The following is a 25,089-nucleotide window of genomic DNA, read 5'->3' as shown; positions in this document are numbered from 1 at the left end:
AACACAAAAAGTTTTAGGAACAAAACAAGCCACAACTCCTATTAAACAGGAATCACCAGATTTCAAGGAAATTATAAAGACACAGCTCAAAGAGGTACTAGCAGAAGTACTGCCCACAATACTACCAGATTTATTGAATACAGTGGTAGCAACACTACCCAAAGAAAAGAAAGCAAAAGAAGAAACTATGCTTGCAGAAAAACACACACTCACAGTTGAGAAAAATACCACAGACTCTGAAGACGCAGAACCTATCACAATTGATGATGAAAAGGAAATGAAAGGTTCCCTTAAAATAAACCCAGTGAAGAATTTTAGAGTGTCCGGAAATACTGCGACTTTCAAGTTCAGTACCAAGGATCAACTTAACAAAGCTGAGACGGTATTTAAAAGTCAAGATAAATACAAGGTATCGACAAAGTCCGAACCAGGGAAGAAATTGGACCCCAAACTGTCTATTCGAAATATTCCCTCTGACATCACAAACAAGGATACATTGCTAGAGAAACTGTTGGAAAAGAATGAAGTACTGAAGTCCTCTTCTGAAAAAGACGATGCGGTTAAAGTGGTTTTCTTCGATGATAAAGAGAAAACGGCTGTCATCCGTGTCACTGCAGCAGTACGTGAGTCAATCAGACAAAACAGAGACTATGTACACATTGACCTTAGGGAACACCATGTCACAGACCGAATTCATGTCATCCAATGTTATCATTGCCAGGAATTTGGTCACATGGCTAACTCCCTGTACTGTAAAGCCAAAGATAAAGACCCAACATGTTTCTTCTGTGCAGGAAACCACAAGTCAAAAGACTGTAGAAGCAAGAGTGAAAATATTGTCACAAAGATAAAGTGCTCTAACTGCGCCAAAAGTAGTAAACACTCGGAGAAGAACTCAGCAAAGACCCATAAAGCCTCTGACAACCTATGTCCCTCGTATGTAAGAGAACGGATTGGAATCATGAATAGGACAGCAGGATGTGAGAGTTCAAAAAACTGGTACGTACAGAAGACAAAGGAGACCAAACTACGCCTAGGAAGATTTTAAGGATTGGAACGTTCAATGTAAGATCCCTAGTGAACAAAACAGTCGGAGTCTTAGAGCATCTTCAAGAAGTTGACTGTGACATCTGTTTTGTACAAGAAACTTTCTTTCGTGATGGAAACACAGCTAAGATAATGGAGATCAAAGACCTTGGTTGGAATATACTCTCGGACCCACGAAAACATAGAGGAGGAGGAGGTATAGCTATGCTATTTCGTGATGTCCTCCAGTTAAAAAGTAATAGTAAGGTCACGAAGTACAAATCCTTCCAAGTGATGGAATCACTGCTACAATCTCAACAAGATATTGTGAGACTTGTGAACTTGTATCGGCCTCCTTACACCAAGAAGGCTCGGTACACGGAGTGTGCCTTTCTAGAAGAATTTGAAGACTACCTTAAAGACCTCACAGTCAAACCTGGTTTTCCTATTATCGCTGGAGATTTCAACTTTCACATGGAAAAGACTGAAGAACACTACCCAAAGAAGCTCTACCAACTCCTGGAGGAGTATGACCTTTATCAACATGTTCCTCTTGAGCCAACCCATGACCAAGGTGGAACCCTAGATCTTGTAGTTACTAATAGATCCTTCAAGGAAAAACTGACTTCATTTGAAATCCGTCCCTCAAGAACCAAATCTGACCATTTTCTTGTCCTCTTCGATGCAGACATCAAGACAAAGACCAAAGAAGACGTTAAATTTATGAACTACAGAAACTTTAATTTAATTGATACAGAACAGTTTAAAGAAGATATTGTAATTTCAAAACTGACAAACTTCCCCAAAGATATGTCTCCGAATGATGCTGTCGTCCTTTACAACACCGTACTCACTCAGTTAATGGATAAACATTGTCCCTACATAAAAAAGAAGATTACCAAGAAGCCAATGCCCTGGTTAGATCTAGAACTTCGTATTCTCAGGCGAAAAAGGAGAACTGCGGAACGTGCCTGGAGAAAAGATAAAGTAGATTATATAGATAGTGAAAGATCTGAGTACTTGAGATCTGATTATGTTAAGCTAAGAGATGAGTTTTCCCTAGTAGAGTTTGTTAAAAGATGTGCTCACCACAAAACCTCTCTTAGGTCCTCTTCAGGGGATACTAAAGCATTGTACAAAAAAGTCAACAGACTTTTAGGAAATGACACCCAAAACCTTCCAAACTACAAGGATCCTGTTAAACTATCAGAAGATTTTAAAGATTTTTTCGCTGAAAAGGTTGCTACCATCAGACGAGCCATTGAGAAGGAAGGAAAAGATTCTGTTAAAGACAAAGACAAAGACAAAGACAAAGACAAAGACAAAGACAAAGACAAAGACAAAGACAAAGACAAAGACAAAGACAAAGACAAAGACAAAGACAAAGACAAAGACAAAGACAAAGATATAAACAAAGACAAAGACAAAGACAAAGATATAAACAAAGACAAAGACAAAGACAAAGACAAAGACAAAGACAAAGACAAAGACAAAGACAAAGATCCTGTTCTTGATAAAGACTTCATCTTTGATAATTTCTCTGAGATAACAGCTGATGAACTAAAAGACCTGGTATCGAAGATGTCTAACAAGTTCTGCTGCTTGGATCCGATCCCAGCATTTCTCTTAAAAAACTGTGTCGCTGAACTGACACCTATTTTACTCCACGTCTTGAACTCATCCTTAAAGACTGGAATCTTTCCCTCAGATATGAAGAAAGCAGTCATCAAGCCGACTTTGAAGAAGGAAAATGCTGATGTTGATATTCTCAGTAACTATCGACCAGTCTCTAACCTCTCTGCCTTCTCCAAGATCCTAGAGAGAACTGTACTTAACCAGCTCAACGTCCATCTCACGACACATAGCCTCTACTCGGTGGTCCAATCGGGATACCGCCCTAACCACAGCTGTGAAACATTACTTGTAAGAATGTGTGATGATCTTAACAAAGAAATTGAAGCTGGGAATGTTGTTATTGTTGTACTTCTCGACTTAAGTGCAGCGTTTGATACCATTGACCACACAGTCTTATTGGAAAAGCTTATGAAAGACTATGGAATTACTGGAAGTGCACTGCAATGGATAAAGTCCTACCTTGAGAAGAGACACTTCTGTGTGAAGATTGACGATACTCTTTCTACTTTCTTGGAGCTTTTGTTTGGAGTTCCCCAGGGATCACTCTTGGGGCCTATTCTTTTCATCCTCTATATCAAAGCTCTCCAAAAAATTGCTGCCAAATATGGTCTTGATATACAGCTATATGCAGATGATTCTCAACTGTACATCTCGTTTCAACCAAACCGTGTGGTACAGTTCACTGATGTCCAAGACAGGACAAACAAATGTCTTGCAGAGATCAAAACATGGATGGTGAACAATTACATGAAACTGAATGAAACAAAGACAGAACTACTGGTGTTAGGAAAGAGCCATGTTCAAAAAAAGTGTGAACTCAGTGTCAGACTACAATTCGGAAGCACTGAAATTCTACCTACGGAGTGCAAAGGAGACAGCTGGAAGAGTCTAGGTGTCAAATTTGATGAAACTTTAAACATGGAAAGACAAATAAATAATGTGAAAAGGAAATGTAGCTGGACAATGATGAACTTAAGAACTATTGGTCGTTACCTGGATGAAGGCATTAAATTGATGTTGGTGAAACAACTGGTTATATCTAAATTAGATTACTGTAATTCTCTGTACATGAATCTACCCAAGACCAGATTAAACAAACTTAGATCCACCCTTAATGGGGCAGTTCGTTTCATCTATAACATAGAAGACAGAACCACGGACTTGGTTCCCTTCTATAAGAAGGCCCACATACTCCCTATAGACCAACGAATCTTCTTTAAGGTTTGTCTTTTAACCCACAAATCAGTTCACGGTACTGCACCTGATTACCTTAAAGCATTACTAGATGTGGCTGTAATGGATACAGAACTTTCAAACACCATGACCAGGTCGAAAAGATCTGGTGACCATCTCATGTTAAAGGTACCAAAGAATAAAAGGTCAAAAGTTGATGACAGACGTTTCTCAAGCCATGCACCGATTGCATGGAACTCTCTTCCAATGATGTTGAGATGTATTACTGATACCAACTGCTTCAAGCGAATGTTAAAGAACCATTTATATAATCAGTTTTGATGTTTTTTCTTCCCATTTGTCTTCACTTTGCAAGACACATTGGCTTTTATTTTTTACTGCACTCCATTTTATGTCTCGATCTCTACCTTTCTAGGATCTGTCTCTCTTTTTTGTTGATCATGTCACTGTATTATCATTTATAATACCTACACGTATTGTATGGTTTCTGCTTCTTTTTAGTCTAGTGTGGTGTTTACAATAAAAGATGTTTTAATTTTGTCTTAAGCCTTTTTGAGTTATACTTTTGTTCATTTTACACATTTGCTCACTTTACTCACAGTCAGCCGCTCTGACATGGTTAACCTCTTCCTTGTGTTGTTGGTTAATCATATGAGCGGGATATAAATACCTCATTTCATTTCATTTCATTTCATATAATATGTTTAATTTTATTAGTTATGTCATTATTAGTTATTAAGTAATATGTTATTTCAAACTTGGAATACTTTAGTACGTTGTCATGAATCACTCAGCGGTAAAATTTGAACGGAATCCGGCTTTTTATTTCCGAATTGTTGATCAATTTTTGTTAAAATATGGGCCTATTTTTAGATTTGGTGCCTATATCAATCGGACAGTTCAGGAATTAGGATTTGGAGTGCAAGGTGCTTTATTTGATGGAAAAAAGGCCAAATGAGATTTATAATGTCCACACGTGCGGTAATATTGCACGTGCAATTTTATTATGTTGCACGTGTACTGTTCAGCTTGTCTGTACTTGTAAATTCGCTTAGTTATTCAGTTTTATTCAGTCCTCGTTATTATTAAGAGTTCCAACATTTTTTCAACCAATGTTCAGCAGGATGAAGTATTACATTGTCTTAGTAGGTTACCATGGTTACAACATATTGTTACCATGGTTACAACATATTGTTACCATGGTTACAACATATTGTTACCATGGTTACAACATATTGTTACCATGGTTTCAACATATTGTTACCATGGTTACAACATATTGTTACCTTGGTTACAACATATTGTTACCATGGTTACAACATATTGTTACCTTGGTTACAACATATTGTTACCATGGTTACAACATATTGTTACCATGGTTACAACGTATTGTTACCATGGTTACAACATATTGTTACCATGGTTACAACATATTGTTACCATGGTTACAACGTATTGTTACCATGGTTACAACATATTGTTACCATGGTTACAACATATTGTTACCATGGTTACAACATATTGTTACCATGGTTACAACATATTGTTACCATGGTTACAACACATTGTTACCATGGTTACAACGTATTGTTACCATGGTTACAACATATTGTTACCATGGTTACAACGTATTGTTACCATGGTTACAACGTATTGTTACCATGGTTACATCATATTGTTACCATGGTTACAACATATTGTTACCATGGTTACAACATATTGTTACCATGGTTACAACATATTGTTACCATGGTTACAACATATTGTTACCATGGTTACAACATATTGTTACCATGGTTACAACATATTGTTACCATGGTTACAACATATTGTTACCATGGTTACAACATATTGTTACCATGGTTACAACATATTGTTACCATGGTAACAATATATTGTTACCATGGTTACAACACAGTGTCTTACTTCTTAGTAGGTGGGGGTTGTATCTTTTCAAGGTTGTAACTTGTAGCGGTTATCTTTCAAACGCACGTTTTACCAACTAAACATGTTTTCTAGTATGTTACTCTTATCCTAAAGATCACAACTTAATTGTAAATTCAACACAATCACTATGTAGTATGACGTCTAAAGTGGTAAATAGAGGGCGCAGGGTCTGAAAGGGCTAACTTCATTTTTACGAAATTCTTATTTTGTAATACTTCCACCACCCCTGACCCATAACGAGTGACCCATAACGAGTGACCCATGACGCGTGACCCATAACGCGTGACCCATAACGCGTGATCCATAACGCGTGGCCCATAACGCGTGGCCCATAACGCGCGGGTGACATTATAATTTATCACAATACAAAGCATGTCATCAGCTCTAGCTCTGAGATAGTTTCAATTAATCAAGATAAGTTTTATGGGGAGAGAGTATTATTTATTAGGATTATTGGCACCTTCATTTATCGGATATTTCTTGATCATACCGCTAACGGATTGTTAAGCAGATTGCGTAATGAAATTTGCATATTTATTTTCCCTATAACTTATATATTGTAGTATTTGTTGATAGTGGTTTGATATCCCCCCGTGTCTTGTAACCACGACCTGGGTCAGAATGATCAACAAATTGTGCTATCCTTCTTGTTTCACTCTATATCATTAGAACTATCCACCCACTCGTAGTCACTCCCATAATGAAGATGCTAAAAATAGCCCTTGATTGGTTGCGTCGACGGAAGCCAAGAATCTCTTTTTCGTATGACAACTTTAATATTTTGCTACTAACGAGAATTTTGGGGAACTGTAAAGGCTATGTGACAAGACATTTATCTGCTTAAGTGCAATATCGGCAGAAATAAAATCTTTTACGTGAAATCAATAAACTTCCTGTGAGGTCCGGCCTGACACTCGTATATTCACGTAACCATGGTAACTCGTATATTCACAGAATTAGTTAACTCCCCTTATGAGATCAGGGCCAAATAAATCAACCTAACTTGACAACCATTTACAAGATATTGACGTGGTTATTAACGTGTCTACTCACGCGCTTGCTTGCTTCATACTGGGCACTACAAATACTACAAATACTACATATTTCTAATAAGTCGCGTATTTCAAGATTGGATCTTGTGATCTGTCGTGAAGGATACAGCTGTGGTAACCATGGTAACCATGGTAACGACAGCTGGTAGAGACATTTTAGCTATTCCTCAGAAGTGATAATTTACAAATTTACTGTTCATTATATCAGGGATTAAAAGGAGACTTTATCCTAAGTTGTCTTACATCAACATGTAACCATGGCCATGGTAACAATATATTGTAACCATGGTAACAATGTGTTGTAACCATGGTAACAATATGTTGTAACCATGGTAACAATATGTTGTAACCATGGTAACAATATGTTGTAACCATGGCAACAATATGTTGTAACCATGGTAACAATATGTTGTAACCATGGCAACAATATGTTGTAACCATGGTTACAACTTTAGTTCACACTCCTATACATATCTAGTAGTTGTATTAATGTTTAGAACACATTCTCCACACTGAGCCTACTCAGGGCTAACTGAGCCTACTCAGATCAAAGGGCCAGGCTACTTATTTTTACATTTACATTGTTTCAAACACTTTTACAGAAAGTAGTGCATTCCGGAGGTGAGCCACATTGCTCCAGTACTAAACTTGCACCTGAGTAAAACATTCTATAAAGTTCCATTTCCTTCCTCTTATTTCTGAGGTAACTTTGTTTTTCGTTCACAAGCTCACTAGCACTTTTTTATACGAATGTTGGTTTTACAACACAATGTAGCCCCCCCCCCCCCACTACTCTCTGATTTGTCTACCCTGATATCTGGTTATTCCTTAAGCCGAGACACACCATATCATACTGTTCACTTATACGTATTAAATATAAATGTTAACGTTATTAGAACTACAAATATTGGACAATAGTTTCATAGTAACATTTAATTTAAGAGGGGGAGCAATCTGTTGCTTGTGATTGTTCCATTAAAGGCACTAAAGTATGACTATTCGATACATTTAAACCCCGTACTACTACTACTACTTATTACTACTACTTGCCGTTTAAATGTGTCTCGTAAGGTAATATAAACTTTTGTTTTACTAAAATTTTGTTTTACTAAAGTGGGCCACCGATTTTACAATTGTGTGCGTTCTTAAATGGGGTAGTGTTAGTGAGGTGGTGTTAGTGAGTCTGGGGTAGTGTTAGCGAGGTGGTGTTAGTGAGTCTGTGGTAGTGTTAGTGGGGTGGTGTTAGTGAGTCTGGGGTAGTGTTAGCGAGGTGGTGTTAGTGAGTCTGGGGTAGTGTTAGTGAGGTGGTGTTAGTGAGTCTGGGGTAGTGTTAGTGAGGTGGTGTTAGTGAGTCTGGGGTAGTGTTAGTGAGGTGGTGTTAGTGAGTCTGGGGTAGTGTTAGCGAGGTGGTGTTAGTGAGTCTGGGGTAGTGTTAGTGAGCTGGTGTTAGTGAGTCTGGGGTAGTGTTAGTGGGGTGGTGTTTGTGAGTCTGGGGTAGTGTTAGTGAGTCTGGGGTAGTGTTAGCGAGGTGGTGTTAGTGAGTCTGGGGTAGTGTTAGTGAGGTGGTGTTAGTGAGTCTGGGGTAGTGTTAGCGAGGTGGTGTTAGTGAGTCTGGGGTAGTGTTAGTGAGGTGGTGTTAGTGAGTCTGGGGTAAAACTATTACCTGGTATATCTCCAGAACTTCTACCACTTTACCATGCACTCGGTATTTATAAAATATTATGGTCTTTTAAGGACACTTTTTACCCTGCGTGTCTTTCCTTTTATATGTTCTATTAGTGAAATTTTCGAATCAAATCAAATAAATTAATCACCACAAGTTTTAATGACCCGATGGTTCAGAACAGAGAACTAGTTTCCATTAATAATAACTACTGAGTACAGACAATACCTTGATTGTATTGGTTTTTAAAGATTTCCCGCGAATCGTCAAGCAGTAATTTAATTTTGGCCACAGTTGGTTGACGATTTAGTTCAGTCGAACTACAGTTCTAAAATCAGCTTTACTTTATCTTGGCTTATATTATTGTCATTTTGGATATTTAAGCTATTCAATGGTGATTATTATATAATGTGTAATATAATATATAAATTTCATCTTTGAATGAACTACTTAGCAGTAACTGAAAGACTTTTGTGATGATAAATCGCACTTTTACCGATAGTTGAAATTCGACATTTAGCATCATCTAGCGTGAAATGACGCGAGATGATGCTAGATACCGCCAGTTAGCGACAATTAGCGACAATGCCGCCAATTGTCGTGCACCCTTTTAATGACGCTATCTGACGCTATCTGACGCTATCTGAGGCTAGATGACGCTAAATGACGCTAGATGTCGAATTTCAACTATCGGTAAAGGTCCGATAAATCAGTTTTAAGGTCGAGGTCGACCTAGGTTGAGCTTGTAGGGAGTATTGGGTGGAGTCTATCATTATTATTTTTAAGCAAATCTGACTGCCAATCTTCCAATGTTAAACATGTTGAACATGATGAACATGTTTAACATGATGAACATGTTTAACCTTACAGCTTGTTCTTGTAACTTTACACTTGTTCTTGTAACTTTACAGCTTGTTCTTGTAACTTTACAGCTTGTTCTTGTAACTTTACAGCTTGTTCTTGTAACTTTACAGCTTGTTCTTGTAACTTTACAGCTTGTTCTTGTAACTTTACAGCTTGTTCTTGTAACTTTACAGCTTGTTCTTGTAACTTTACAGCTTGTTCTTGTAACCTTACAGCTTGTTCTTGTAACTTTACAGCTTGTTCTTGTAACTTTACAGCTTGTTCTTGTAACTTTACAGCTTGTTCTTGTAACCTTACAGCTTGTTCTTGTAACTTTACAGCTTGTTCTTGTAACCTTACTGCTTGTTCTTGTAACTTTACACTTGTTCTTGTAACTTTACAGCTTGTTCTTGTAACTTTACAGCTTGTTCTTGTAACTTTACAGCTTGACGCTTGTTTTTCACTACACGATTAACCAACGTAGCTGTCAAGACTTGAGACTGCACTACGAGTGCGAGAACGTATACGGTTGTCAAGAAGACAAGGAGATCCCGTTTACAATCTGAAACAAGTGACTCTGAGTCCCTCTCCCCACTCTGAGTCAGTGTCACTCTGACAGCCTTGGCTAGACCAAAACCCATTAAACATTAAATTGTAAATGAGAGTGCTCGTTGGTATATGGTCCCTACTTTACCAGGAAATCAAACTTACTTACTATATAACATAGTTATGAGGTCAACCTGCCGAGTATACGATCAAATCGTGACAACTTGCGAGTTGCACCGCACCTGACCCACATAATATGAAATATATATGTTCATTTTAAATATTAAGTACTCAAGGTGGGTCAATCTGCATGTTATTCTTCTTAGCTACTAGTAGATCCTGATTAAGTATTAAAACACTATCAGCACTATCCATTATCCAGCTTTTTTATTGGGGTTGGATCATAAGGTCGCTGGTAGTGGTATGGGTCTTCTTTAGCCTTCCTTATATCTCTCCCCTCTCCCCTCTCCCCTCTCCCCTCTCCCCTCTCCCCTCTCCCCTCTCCCCTCTCCCCTCTCCCCTCTCCCCTCTCCCCTCTCCCCTCTCCCCTCTCTTACAAGTTGACATACCAATAGCAGCAATCATTCTTACGCTTAGCGAATACTTTCCCTATTACAAATACCTCCCCTCTCCCTCTCCCCTCTCCCCTCTCCCCTCTCCCCTCTCCCTCTCCCCTCTCCCCTCTCCCCTCTCCCCTCTCCCCTCTCCCCTCTCCCCTCTCCCCTCTCCCCTCTCCCCTCTCCCCTCTCCCCTCTCCCCTCTCCCCTCTCCCCTCTCCCCTCTCCCCTCTCCCCTCTCCCCTCTCCCCTCTCCCCTCTCCCCTCTCCCCTCTCCCCTCTCCCCTCTCCCCTCTCCCCTCTCCCCTCTCCCCTCTCCCCTCTCCCCTCTCCCCTCTCCCCTCTCCCCTCTCCCCTCTCCCCTCTCCCCTCTCCCCTCTCCCCTCTCCCCTCTCCCCTCTCCCCTCTCCCCTCTCCCCTCTCCCCTCTCCCCTCTCCCCTCTCCCCTCTCCCCTCTCCCCTCTCCCCTCTCCCCTCTCCCCTCTCCCCTCTCCCCTCTCCCCTCTCCCCTCTCCCCTCTCCCCTCTCCCCTCTCCCCTCTCCCCTCTCCCCTCTCCCCTCTCCCCTCTCCCCTCTCCCCTCTCCCCTCTCCCCTCTCCCCTCTCCCCTCTCCCCTCTCCCCTCTCCCCTCTCCCCTCTCCCCTCTCCCCTCTCCCCTCTCCCCTCTCCCCTCTCCCCTCTCCCCTCTCCCCTCTCCCCTCTCCCCTCTCCCCTCTCCCCTCTCCCCTCTCCCCTCTCCCCTCTCCCCTCTCCCCTCTCCCCTCTCCCCTCTCCCCTCTCCCCTCTCCCCTCTCCCCTCTCCCCTCTCCCTCTCCCCTCTCCCCTCTCCCCTCTCCCCTCTCCCCTCTCCCCTCTCCCCTCTCCCCTCTCCCCTCTCCCCTCTCCCCTCTCCCCTCTCCCCTCTCCCCTCTCCCCTCTCCCCTCTCCCCTCTCCCCTCTCCCCCATGCCTCGTGACTTTATAAATGAGCGCAGCTTGAGTTTCATCTGCCCTACCACCATAAGAAAGAGACCGCTTGAAGGAGCCTTAGTAAGCCCTCTCTCCCCTCTCTTAGTTGTCCAATATTATATTTATAACAGCTCTGCCAGGTGGACACAAAAACAGCCCTGACTTTTATCATAAAAACTATCTGGTATTAGCAGCCACCCAGGATTATTAGACTAAATAGTGTTACCTTTTTTTATTAGCCGGTGTTTGGTAGCAACCAACCTGCCAACTGTTCAAGTAGCTGTAACTTTTTGCGATCACGCGGTCTTCTATAATCATATCTTTTTTGTATATTTCTTAACAGCTTCAGTTTTAGTTTAACCGCCAATTAAATCTAAAATAAATCGTACGCCAGCCACCAGGTGTTCCTTCTTCTTTTTTCGCGTCTGGCTTCACTTTGAGCTTTTTAATGGGAGTATTTTGTTCGTTGCTGTTGTTTTGGTGATCTGCTCTATTTATAATGGCAGACGTCTTAATGGCAGATGAGTCTGCTTTATCACCTTTAAACAGTCCATCGACATATTGTTTAAGTTTCTTTCTAGAAATCTGAACTATATTTTTAGTATCTGTATTCTGTAATTGCCAGACGGGATGTTCAGCTTGCAAGTCATCATCATTAGTTACAGAGCATTCAATTACTATGATGATATCCTAAATTCTCCTGAATGAGAAGGCGACTGAATGGATATAATTATTTTAGCAACATGAAAATGGGGCTCTTAATGTAATGATGTAAAAAGAGAGAGAATAATGTAAAAAGAGAGAGAATAATGTAAAAAGAGAGAGAATAATGTAAAAAGAGAGAGAATAATGTAAAAAGAGAGAGAATAATGTAAAAAGAGAGAGAATAATGTAAAAAGAGAGAGAATAATGTAAAAAGAGAGAGAATAACAATCATAGTTTCGTGCGAGGGTGGAACCCAGCTGCTCACCCTACTTTTGCTCGTATGAGGAGTTACCTTCCGTGATCACGATAACACGTGACTAACACGTGGCTAACATGTGACTAAACTACGGTAAATAATTACGTTTATAACATTCGCCAGAGGAACTAGTCCAGTTCTTCAAGTTTCTTAACTCCTTAATGCTTGCTCAACCTCCCTTACCGGCCCTGCGCAATTAATTTATTACAATCTGTACGAGACCAGCCACCAGGAGGGGATGATTACGAACAGCCATTATATTACATAATATATCGTATAGTGATATAGTAAATAGTATATTATATAATAGTAAATATCAGTATCACCTCGTGTAACTCTAAGCAGCGAGAAACAACTTATGAGTCGGAGATCCTGTTCATTTCACGTTAAGAAGAGTAATAAGCTAATAGAGAATGGTTCATGAGTTAATACCTTCATGTTCACTGCTTGTCCGGTTAGCGGAGATACAGCTTTCATTAATTGCGATAACTCGCCATTTCGGAGATAAGATCTCACCAGATATTTTGTGTTGTTGTAGAATGTAAGGGTGCAAGTCGAGATATAACTCACCATTTCGGAAATAAGATCTCACCAGATATTTTGTGTTGTTGTAGATGTAAGGGTGCAAGAAGTTTATACTAATAGGGGCTGAACCCTGAGAATGCTCTTTCGCGTGATTCAACAATACATTAATTTTAATGATTATCCAGATCACTCTCAGCTCTGTTTCTCAGACCGGTGCTCTGGCTGATAATCACAACTCTAACCATCGCTTTGATGTCACATAACATTAGTAGAGGAGGCTCCGGGTCAACTGTTGTTTGTGAAGCCGCACGATTAGAGTTAGACCGCTAATTGAGGATTTCAAGCAGTGGATTACACCAAACAACCGCAATCACATTGTGGGGTGATTGAGCGCTTGATTTTGTAATTGAGCCTGTCTCTGGTTCATAAATGCTACTTAAAATGTAAATTCGTGACGGCACAAAGTCATTAGCCGTAAAGGTACCATGACAATAACCGTTGCCATGACAACAGCCTCGCCGTTACCATATCAACATTAGTCGTAAAGGTATACAATTTTCATTCGTCACGCCAAACCTTCCGTTTGTTGGAATAATAATCGACATAATTAGTACTATGTTATGTGTTATATTATAGGCAGGTGTACTACTACAGCTATAGGCAGGTCGGGGGACAGAGGAAATTTGCTTTTGGGAATTCCTGCAGATTACAAAATCTTTCCATTTTTATTATCACATTTGCTTCGTATATACCCGAAATATCGTTTTAGCCCTCATATTTAATTGAGATGGGCATAAGACACGAGGACGGTAAACACAAGAGCCCACACATTTGTTGATGTTCTAATATTACTAATATTACTAATATTACTAATATTAGTAATATAACTAATATTAGTAATATTACTAATATTAGTAATATAACTAATATTAGTAATATTAGTAATATTAGTAATATTAGTAATATTACTAATATTACTAATATTACTAATATTAGTTATATTAGTAATATTAGTAATATTAGTAATATTAGTAATATTAGTTATATTAGAAATATTAGTAATATTAGTTATATTAGTAATATTACTAATATTACTAATATTAGTTATATTAGTAATATTAGAAATATTAGTAATATTAGTATTTAGTAATATTAGTAATATTACTAATATTACTAATATTACTAATATTACTAATATTATTAATATTACTAATATTACTAATATTACTAATATTACTAATATAACTAATATTACTAATATTACTAATATAACTAATATTACTAATATTACTAATATTACTAATATTACTAATATTATTAATATTACTAATATTACTAATATTACTAATATTACTAATATTACTAATATTACTAATATTACTAATATTACTAATATTACTAAATACTAATATTACTAATATAACTAATATTACTAATATTACTAATATTACTAATATAACTAATATTACTAATATTACTAATATAACTAATATTACTAATATTACTAATATTACTAATATTACTAATATTAGGATGGCCTGTTCGAGTGATTTCGGCAGATGCTCTGGCGGCAACGTACAGAGTAGATTATCTACATCAGAACGCAAAAGAAGAAGCACAGCACTAATCTTCACTCTAGCTACTTTTAATGTCCTGGGTGTTACTTCTCCAGTTAAACGGGATGAACTTTTGAGAGATTGCTATTATCGTAAAATAGACATTCTCGCTGTGCAAGAAACAAAATGTCGTCACTTTGAGGATTCAGTTTTGCATTTTACAACAGATGATGGGAATCACACAAATATCGCTTCATAAACTTTCAGCAATTTGACAATAAGTGGCAAGCAGGTATTGGTTTTCTTGTAAATTCAGTCTATACCAACTACATCAAGTGTTACAACAGTATCAGTGACAGGGTTGCTTATCTAGATCTTGAGATACCAAGTAAATCAGGTAAACCAAGACTTTGCCGTGTTATCAATGCCTATGGACACACTCAAGTAAATTGTGATAAGTATCCGCAGAGACGTGATTATTTCTACAAGTTTCTTGGCAAAGCTGTTGATATCCCATCAAGTTGGGACTTATATATTCTTGGAGATTTCAACTCTCGACTCGGTAAATTGTCTCATTCAGATATTGTTTTCGGGTATAATGACTTTATGGGTATGTATGGGTCTGGAAAGAGGAATTCAAATGGAGAGCATCTTCTTAATTTTCTTGTTGAAAAAAAACTTTTTGCTTGCAACACTAGCTTCCAGCACCCTGTCCGTCATATAACAACAAGAATTGGTTTTATGAAAGACTACTCAACTCCTAAAAACTCACATCGCACTTTGCCCTACTACTCTCAAATTGACTATGTCCTATGTAGCAGTCGATTGAAGAAACTTTTAGTGAATTCTCGAAGTTATGGGGGTACTCTTGTTAAATCTGATCACAAAATTGTTATTACACGTTTCAACTTCAGTGACGCTCACCTTGTCTTCCCCAAACAGAAACCTAAAATGCATTTTGATATCACAACCCTTGTCAGTAATCCTGCTGCTAAAATGCATTACAACAACACATTGAATGATATTCTAACAGACAGCCCTGTTAATCCTAACCCTGAGGAAGAAATGAATAGTTTGTTTCACGATGTACATAAAGCTGCTGAGGTTAGTATTGGATACCTTCCTAGGAAACGCCCTAAAAACTTTTGTAATGACCTTGAAATTCGAGAGATGTCTGATGAAAAGAAAGTTCTACAAGCTCTACTCAATCAGAACAACACCTCTGAAGATAGATCAGTTATACGTACCAAAATCAATCGTATTCAAAATGACACTCGTAAGAGAATCAAGCTCCTTCAAGAAGAGCATGCAGACACTCTTGCTGAAGAGATAAACGAAACTGATAGTTCTAGAGCATACTTTGCAGCCACTCGCCAACTAGCAGGTATCAAACGTGCTCCAACCATAAGTGTGCATGATGAAAACTCTAACTTCATAGGTACAGACACTGGAAAAGCTGCTACACTAAAGAACCACTTTGAAGAGAAGTTCACTGCAAAACATACAGTTGAGCCTATTGACACTTTCTTTGATCAACCTAGTCCTCTCGCTGACCCTATTACTGCTATTGAAGTTGAGATAGCTGCTAAAGCTTTGAAGAATGGTAGAGCCACTGGGCCTGATGATATCCCAAGTGAATTGATTAAGTATGCAAACAGAAGTGTATTTCAGAAATATGCAGACTGTATAAATACCGCATTTGAAACAAACACCACCATAACATCTATTGGAAAAGGCAACATTACTCCACTCCAAAAGCCTAAGAAACCACTTGGTCCAGCAGCAAACATCAGACCTCTCACCCTCTCAAACTGCTCCAGAAAATTACTGTCAATGATTACCCTAAAACGTATCCAAGGCAAGCTAGATCAGTACACCGGTCCTACACAAAGTGCTTACAAGAGAGGTAGAAGTTGTGGCGATATAATTTGGTCTCAACGTATGCTAACCTCAGTGGTACTTAGAAAGCATTGGAGCTACCACAGAATGAGTATAGACATGTCAAGTGCCTTTGACACCATCAGCAGAGAAACAGTACTCAATGTTCTTGAAGATGCTGGCTGTACTAGTGATGAAATTAGGATGGTACGGCTCCTACTATCAAACACAGTGTTGAAAGTAAAAGTCAATAATACTGTATCAATTGAGTTCCAAAGCACAACTGGAGCATTTCAAGGAGATGCACTATCAGGTAATCTATTTACTGTTGTTGAAGCCGCTGCACTTATTCACCTCAGATCTGTACTCTCCCAAGTATCATCAACACCTTACCCAGTGAATCATCCAATCCCTAATCCTCCTATCTCAGAAGAATTCATGCCACTCGAAACAGGATACTCTGATGATATTGACTTTAATAACACTGAACTTGCTCCACTCAAAGAAATGCTTCCTATCGCTAAAGATATATTCCAGCAGTGGGACCTTCATATCAATTCTTCCAAGACTGAATTTGTCCATTTTTATTTAGCAGATCCTAAACCCACTGTTAAACGCAAGGTGATTGTTGGAAAAGTGTATAGAGGTGATGAAGAGTGGCGCTCTAACAAAACTTTAGGATCGTTGATGTGCACTGTTAAGGATATCAAGAATCGAATATTCCTTGGTAATGTTGCCTTTAGTAAATTTCAGAAAGTTTGGATGAAGAGCAAGATTTCAGTCCAAAGGAAGATCAAAATCTACGAGGCACAAGTAGTCTCTATTCTACTCTACAACTGCAACTCCTGGGCTGCACCACTAGCTTCGTTGAATGAACTTGATATTGCTCATCGCAAACACCTCCGAAGAATCCTCAACATCAGATGGCCTACTGGGGTTATTTCTAATGAGGCACTCTATGCTCGTTGTTATGTCACTCCCTTGTCTGTGAGAGTCTCTAAGTTTCGATGGAGAATGTTAGGACATATCTTAAGAGGACAGGAAGACTCACCAGCATACACCTCTATGTTATTTGCTATAAATTCTGATATTTTTATGGAAGGGAGACGGGGTAGACCAAGTTTAAACTTATTAGATGTTATTAGAAAAGACTTGACTAGTAGAAATCTTGATATTAGACTTAAGAATTTGACTGATTTCGAAGACCTTAGATTTTTAGCTTTAGATAGGGAGGAGTGGAAGAAGTTAGAAGATGGTTGATGTTTTTGTTTTCTTTTTTATGCGTTTTGATATCTATAAGGTGCCTAGGATGCTCTTTTAAAGAGATATTTCGTACTTTGAAAGATTTACTACTACTAATATTACTAATATTACTAATATTACTAATATTACTAATATTACTAATATTACTAATATTACTAATATTAGTAATATTACTAATATTACTAATATTACTAATATTACTAATATTACTAATATTACTAATATTACTAATATTACTAATATTACTAATATAACTAATATTACTAATATTACTAATATTACTAATATTACTAATATTACTAATATTACTAATATTACTAATATTACTAATATTACTAATATTACTAATATTAGTAATATTACTAATATTACTAATATTACTAATATTACTAATATTACTAATATTACTAATATTACTAATATTACTAATATTACTAATATTACTAATATTACTAATATTACTAATATTACTAATATTACTAATATTACTAATATTACTAATATTACTAATATTACTAATATTACTAATATTACTAATATTACTAATATTACTAATATTACTAAATACTAATATTACTAATATAACTAATATTACTAATATTACTAATATTACTAATATTACTAATATTACTAATATTACTAATATTACTAATATTACTAATATTACTAATATAACTAATATTACTAATATTACTAATATTACTAATATTACTAATATTACTAATATTACTAATATTACTAATATTACTAATATTACTAATATTACTAATATTACTAAATACTAATATTACTAATATAACTAATATTACTAATATTACTAATATTACTAATATAACTAATATTACTAATATTACTAATATTACTAATATTACTAATATTACTAATATAACTAATATTACTAATATTACTAATATTACTAATATTACTAATATTACTAATATTACTGTTTGCAATGGTAATTTTTTTCATATTTTTAATGTCTCAGACGTCAAAACGAGCCGCGCCCAAATAACCATTGGAGAGTCTAGCATCGTTTGAAAGATAAGGATTGCTTTATTTCAATATACATTTATAAAGATTTGAGCCTGATTGTGTCGCAACACCTCTTTTGTCCTCTTTGAAAAAACCCCTTACAATTGATGGAAAAGGAAAACTTATGTTAGCTCATACGATTGTGAAAAGAGTTTAAAACGATATAAATATGATTAGATGGTTTATAATTATTGGTATAAAAAGTATGTTTTTAATAATTGTATTTCTATCAAATTTATAGTGTGCTTAACGTATTTAATGCAGTTTTTATTGATGACTGTAATTATTATCTATGCTATTTCCTAGTTTTTATAATGTATAAACAACATTCTCGGTACTTTTTTTATACTAATTTTTAAACAGCTGGCACGCGATGTGAATCAGAACGAGTAAATTTGTATAAATATGTGATTTCAGTGCAATGAAAATTCCCTTTACATTTCGCCATGTTCTTGTACTCTCCATTTATTACTGAACTCTCTTGTCTCAGAAATTAGCAATGAAGGTCAAATGTTTTGTGACCATACAAGGCTCAATCTGTTTCCGAGGTAAGCCTTTCAAATTCAGTGTTTCTAACCGTTTGATAAATTTAAACTTCTTGCCCCTGAATAATATTGAGAAAATGGTGCTGAAAGCTGATATCATTTTTTTATTGAAATCGTTAACAAATCAAGTCAATTTACATACTAAGATTAACATGAATTAGTTAAAATATGAATATGTCCTCTAAGCATGGATTGTCAAAGTTGGTAATTGTCTCGGACCAAAATGTATGTAACCAAAGGACTGAGGGTCACCAAAAACACTGTATTGGGTGCAAATGACAGCTCTTGCACAAGCATGGGCCCTTATAAAAATGTAATAGTTACTTTATACAAAATCACACACCCATCATCAATTCATAAAAATATTGTGCTTTGAGATGAATTGAGAAATAAGTGAATGCAGACAGCATGAAATTTAATCTTGAATAACTAATTTTACGGATTTGTTTCTATTGAATAGTTCAAGTCAGAGTCCGATTCCACCGGGATAATTTTCCCCCACATGTAAGTGGAAAGTTTACTTTTTAAAATCAGTGATACTCTCTATCTCCGGATATCTAGAGGAATGTGATTCCATTAGTGTTGGGTCATATAGAACCCCAAAATTCTTGCAAAAGGTTGGAGCTTGTCGAGGTGAGATAGAGCTTACAAAAACATAGAGAGTACATTGTGACTATTTCTGAGGCCTTGAGTGGCCTTGAAATGGGTTGCAAATATGAGGGTTAATGTGACAGGTATATGTTGCTTTCACAATTTCTATGAAGAGATGATATCCAGGAAGTCATGCGGTCTTCAATCGGCAATAATTCTTCTGCTGTTGCATTTTTGAATGTATGTGGATGGTGGGATATCTCATATACTCCTCGTGGAAGAAATCCACTTAATTGCACGCTTTTGGAGGCCTCCAGCTGCTTATCTGGGATTTTGTGCACTGGTCTCCATATAACGAGCAATGCTCAAATAGGCTCCTCAACTAAAGTGAGATACAGTACTCTACGACGATTTACGTCTTGGGACAAAATAACATATTTCTTTCGCCATGCCTAATTTTGTGGTTTTGCATTAGAAGGGACTTTGGAGCACTGATCTTCCAATCGAGATTTGATGTTGTCACAATTACACCCAGATCCTTTTCATGTCAACATAGTTTAAGTGTGATTCTTTTCCCAGGGAGTTATACAAAGTTAAGAGTGGTAGGGACACTAAGGAGGGAAACTGTTTCGGATATCCTTCTGCGACGGTGAGACATTAGAATACAGTCCTACTTTGTTGAATGTTTGGCCTTGGCTCTTATTGATTGTCATGCAGTACGCCAGGCGGACCGGATACTGGGTCCGTTGGAACTTGAACGGTATTGTTATATCAGACGTGATCAGTTTCACGCGGGGTATCAATACTTGACGTCCTATTGAAGCCTCATATCCGGATATTATTTCCGCTGCTATGCACCTATCGCCATATGCCTAACAATAAGCCTTGTGCCATTACATAGACCGTTCTTCAAATCCAAATTCCTTAGAAGCATGATTGGGCACCCATTTTTAGCTCAAGTTCATGCAAAGGGGAAATGGGCGATTAGGTTTGACCTCTATACGGCCTCTATATGGCCTCTATACGGCCTCTATATGGCCTTTTGCAAATCACGTGATACCACCACTGGAATTAAACGGAATTAAACGGAATTAAACGTAAAGTTGTCGGAGATGGCACTAACACCATCGTCTCGACTATACATGAATGAATAACATATAGATAGAGTAAGTAAAATTCGAATTTCAAGAATCATGAAAATTTAAAACAAAATCACTTAAAATTTAACTCCCGTACAAACAACCGAAATAGAAATAATTGCTGAAATAATAATTTAACATAAAAGGAAGTAGTAAAAGGCAACTTCAATGATCACTAAACTGCGATATCAGTATTTGAGTCCACAAAAGACACATTCATACTCAAACAGTCCTCCCACTCACACTCACAACGTACTGGAAACAGTAATCACTAGTGTTCCATGCTCGTACAACAGATCGTGAAATCTGCATAATGATGGTTGATCTGTATTATGTCTGTTGAGTTGGTAGTCCTGATGGGGTGACAGGCAGTATTGGCGTCTTTTTCGGGTTCCTGATGCGGTGACAGTTGCAAAGGAATTTGCCCAGTTCTTGCACATGGGCAGAATTCATGATAGCTCCGTATTCCTTGAGCAGCAAAAGACTCTTAAGGTTTTCCGACAGTGAGAGTCTCGCTGAGTGGTACATTGGACATTCAGTGAGGCAGTGTTCTTCATTTTCAATGATTGTTCCTTCGAAAAAGGGGAGATATTCTAAGCCTTGAACGTTCTCCTTGTTGCAGCAGAATCTGCAGGCTCTCGTCCACGTTCCAGTTTCTTTTGTGTATCTCCCTCTCTCAATAAGGAGGTCATGGCTACTGGAGCGGATTTTTGCTATGTGCATGCGACATTGACTATTCTTTAGATTGAGATACTGCTCCTCTCCGAATACCTGTTTGATAGTGCAGTAAAATTGCATTTTCTTTTGGGATGCTAAATCTGTTCTCCAATCTTTTACAAAGTGATCAACCAGATTTCCATGTGCAGTTGAGGTCGTTCCTTTTGCTCTGCGTTGGTCGGATCGAGCGAATTTGGCCGCTTTGGATTCAGACTGAGCGATCGAGTTCCAGGTCTTATACCAAGAGAGGTTTAGATTCTTCTGCTCTTGGAATGTCTGATGTACAAGAAAGTTGACGCTGCTCACGTCGGGTGATGTCTGAGACAATCTGTCGAAGTATCTCAGGCATTGTGGTAGTACCGACAGGGCCCATGGTAACCTGCCCGTATCTCCGTAACAGAAGTTGTTGTTAGCTTTCTTGTGTAAGCCGAGCACCCATTTCAGCATTTTCAGGTGTGTTGTCTCAAGTGCGTCCTTTGTTGCAGCTCTAGCAAGGTTCTGTCTTGAACCATCAGCACAAGCCATCTCCTTTGCCATTTTTGTACACGGTAGCCATATCTGACAGGCATACGTAGCGACTGGTTTAACGAGGCTGTCTATAAGCTTGAGCATGGTTTTTGTTGTTAATGCTCGAGTGTCGACCATGCGTCTGATCGAGAAAAATGCTCTTAGTGCTTTTTTCCTCAGTTCGTTCATGGCACCTTTAAATGAACCGTTGAGACTGAATTGAATGCCTAGATAGCAGTAAGATTTGGCCGATGAGATGTCCAGGTTCCCTAGTTTGAACCCGTAGGAGCACTTCAGCAAACGAGAGCTCGAGTTGAATACCATGATTTTGGTTTTGTCGATGTTAATTGACAGTTCCCATTTACTTGCAAATTCGTGCAGGCAATCAAGTTGTTTCTGCAGGCTTTTGGCGTCGAGTGCCAAAAGTATCAGGTCGTCTGCCCACAGAAGATGGCTGACCGAGAAGCCGTTCAGTTCTGGAATTGACAAGTCCTCAAGAGCTGCTAGTCTAATGGAGAGGTCATAAATGTATACCTTGAAGAGCTCCGGCGACATTGGATGCCCCTGTTCGGTACCAATGGTGACATCGATGGTGTCCGACAGCTTCTTGCTCAGTTTGATACGGGTAACTGAGTTGCTGTACATGTTCTGGAGCCTGGTGACCTGGTGACGTAACACACTGTGTGAGCTTGGATCACGCACAAGGCTATGGAGCTAGAAATGTGTATTTAATTATTTATCTTATTGTAATTGTGTATTGACTGGGATTTATTATTACTATTCTAAATAAACCGAACTTCAATATCGGGAAAATGGGCGATTAGGTTTGGCCTCTATACGGCCACTATACGGCCTCTATATGGCCTCTATATGGCCTTTATATGGCCTTTATACAGCCTCTATACGGCCACTATACGGCCTCTATACGGCCTTTATGCGGCCACTATACGGCCTCTAAACGGCCTTTGTACGGCCACTATACGGCCACTTAAAAGATTAATTACATGGCCTTTACACGGCCTCTAAACGGCCACACAAAAAATCTAATCTATGGCCTCCATACGGCCTGTATATGGCCTGTATATGGCCTCTATATGGCCTCTATACAGCCTTAATACGGCCTTTATACGGCCTTTATACGGCCTCTATACAGCCTCTATACGGCCTCTAAACATCATATAACCATTATATGATCATCATAATATGGCCACTAAGCAAGTTAACACCTAACAAATGACCGCTTCCAGTTTACCGATATTGAGGGAAAATGGGCGATTAGGTTTGGCCTCTATACGGCCTCTATACGGCCTCTATATGGCCTCTATACGGCCTCTATATAGCCTCTATACGGCCACTATATGGCCCCTACACGAACACTATACGGCTATACGGCCTTAATACGGCGTCTATACGGCCTTTATACGGCCACTATACGGTTTTTATACGGCCTTTATACGGCCACTATACGGCCACTATACGCCTATACGGCCACTATACGGCCTTTAAATGGCCTTTATACGGCCTCTAAGCTCTTAAATTCATAAATAATGCCAATAATCTGTGTCTGTCTGTCTGTCTGTCTGTCTGTCTGTCTGTCTGTCTGTCTGTCTGTCTGTCTGTCTGTCTGTCTGTCTGTCTGTCTGTCTGTCTGTCTGTCTGTCTGTCTGTCTGTCTGTCTGTCTGTCTGTCTGTCTGTCTGTCTGTCTGTCTGTCTGTCTGTCTGTCTGTCTGTCTGTCTGTCTGCCTGCCTGCCTGCCTGCCTGCCTGCCTGCCTGCCTGCCTGCCTGCCTGCCTGCCTGCCTGCCTGCCTGCCTGCCTGCCTGCCTGCCTGCCTGCCTGCCTGCCTGCCTGCCTGCCTGCCTGCCTGCCTGCCTGCCTGCCTGCCTGCCTGCCTGCCTGCCTGCCTGCCTGCCTGCCTGCCTGCCTGCCTGCCTGCCTGCCTGCCTGCCTGCCTGCCTGCCTGCCTGCCTGCCTGCCTGCCTGCCTGCCTGCCTGCCTGCCTGCCTGCCTGCCTGCCTGCCTGCCTGCCTGCCTGCCTGCCTGCCTGCCTGCCTGCCTGCCTGCCTGCCTGCCTGCCTGCCTGCCTGCCTGCCTGCCTGCCTGCCTGCCTGCCTGCCTGCCTGCCTGCCTGCCTGCCTGCCTGCCTGCCTGCCTGCCTGCCTGCCTGCCTGCCTGCCTGCCTGCCTGCCTGCCTGCCTGCCTGCCTGCCTGGCTGGCTGGCTGGCTGGCTGGCTGGCTGTCTGTCTGTCTGTCTGTCTGTCTGTCTGTCTGTCTGTCTGTCTGTCTGTCTGTCTGTCTGTCTGTCTGTCTGTCTGTCTGTCTGTCTGTCTGTCTGTCTGTCTGTCTGTCTGTCTGTCTGTCTGTCTGTCTGTCTGTCTGTCTGTCTGTCTGTCTGTCTGTCTGTCTGTCTGTCTGTCTGTCTGTCTGTCTGTCTGTCTGTCTGTCTGTCTGTCTGTCTGTCTGTCTGTCTGTCTGTCTGTCTGTCTGTCTGTCTGTCTGTCTGTCTGTCTGTCTGTCTGTCTGTCTGTCTGTCTGTCTGTCTGTCTGTCTGTCTGTCTGTCTGTCTGCCTGTCTGCCTGTCTGCCTGTCTGTGTAATTCCCGAGCGGCTTAATCAAGAAAACGGTAATAGTTACGGGACTGGTTTTTTCGGTATAGTTTCGACAATTCATATATAATGCCATGTTGAGTTTCTACACTCTCTAACACCTAGCGGCTTGCCGCGTAGAGGCCGCGTAGAGGCCGTGTAGAGGCTGTATAGAGGCCGTTTAGAGGCTGTATAAAGGACATGTAATATATCTCTTAAGTGGCCATATAGTGGCCGTATAGAGGCTGTATAGAGGCCGTATAAAGGCCGTATAGAGGCCGTGTAGAGGCCGTGTAGATGCCGTATAAAGGCCGTATAGAGGCCGTTTAGAGGCCGTGTAGAGGCCGTATAGAGGCCGTTTAGAGGCCGTGTAGAGGCCG

The 25,089-nt window shown here is 39.3% G+C and overlaps 1 protein-coding gene across 2 annotated transcripts in view; it reads left to right on the top strand.

The window, feature by feature from the left end:
- LOC134817998 (high mobility group-T protein-like) overlaps positions 1 to 25,089 on the top strand; it is a 69,878-nt gene that overhangs the window by 351 nt on the left and 44,438 nt on the right. The gene's annotated exons all lie outside the window — the stretch shown is intronic.

Source organism: Bolinopsis microptera, chromosome 7 (assembly GCF_026151205.1).
Source record: "Bolinopsis microptera isolate Bmic1 chromosome 7, MBARI_Bmic_1.0, whole genome shotgun sequence".
Taxonomy (NCBI): Eukaryota; Metazoa; Ctenophora; class Tentaculata; order Lobata; family Bolinopsidae; genus Bolinopsis; species Bolinopsis microptera.
This window is presented reverse-complemented; position numbering and strand designations above follow the sequence as displayed.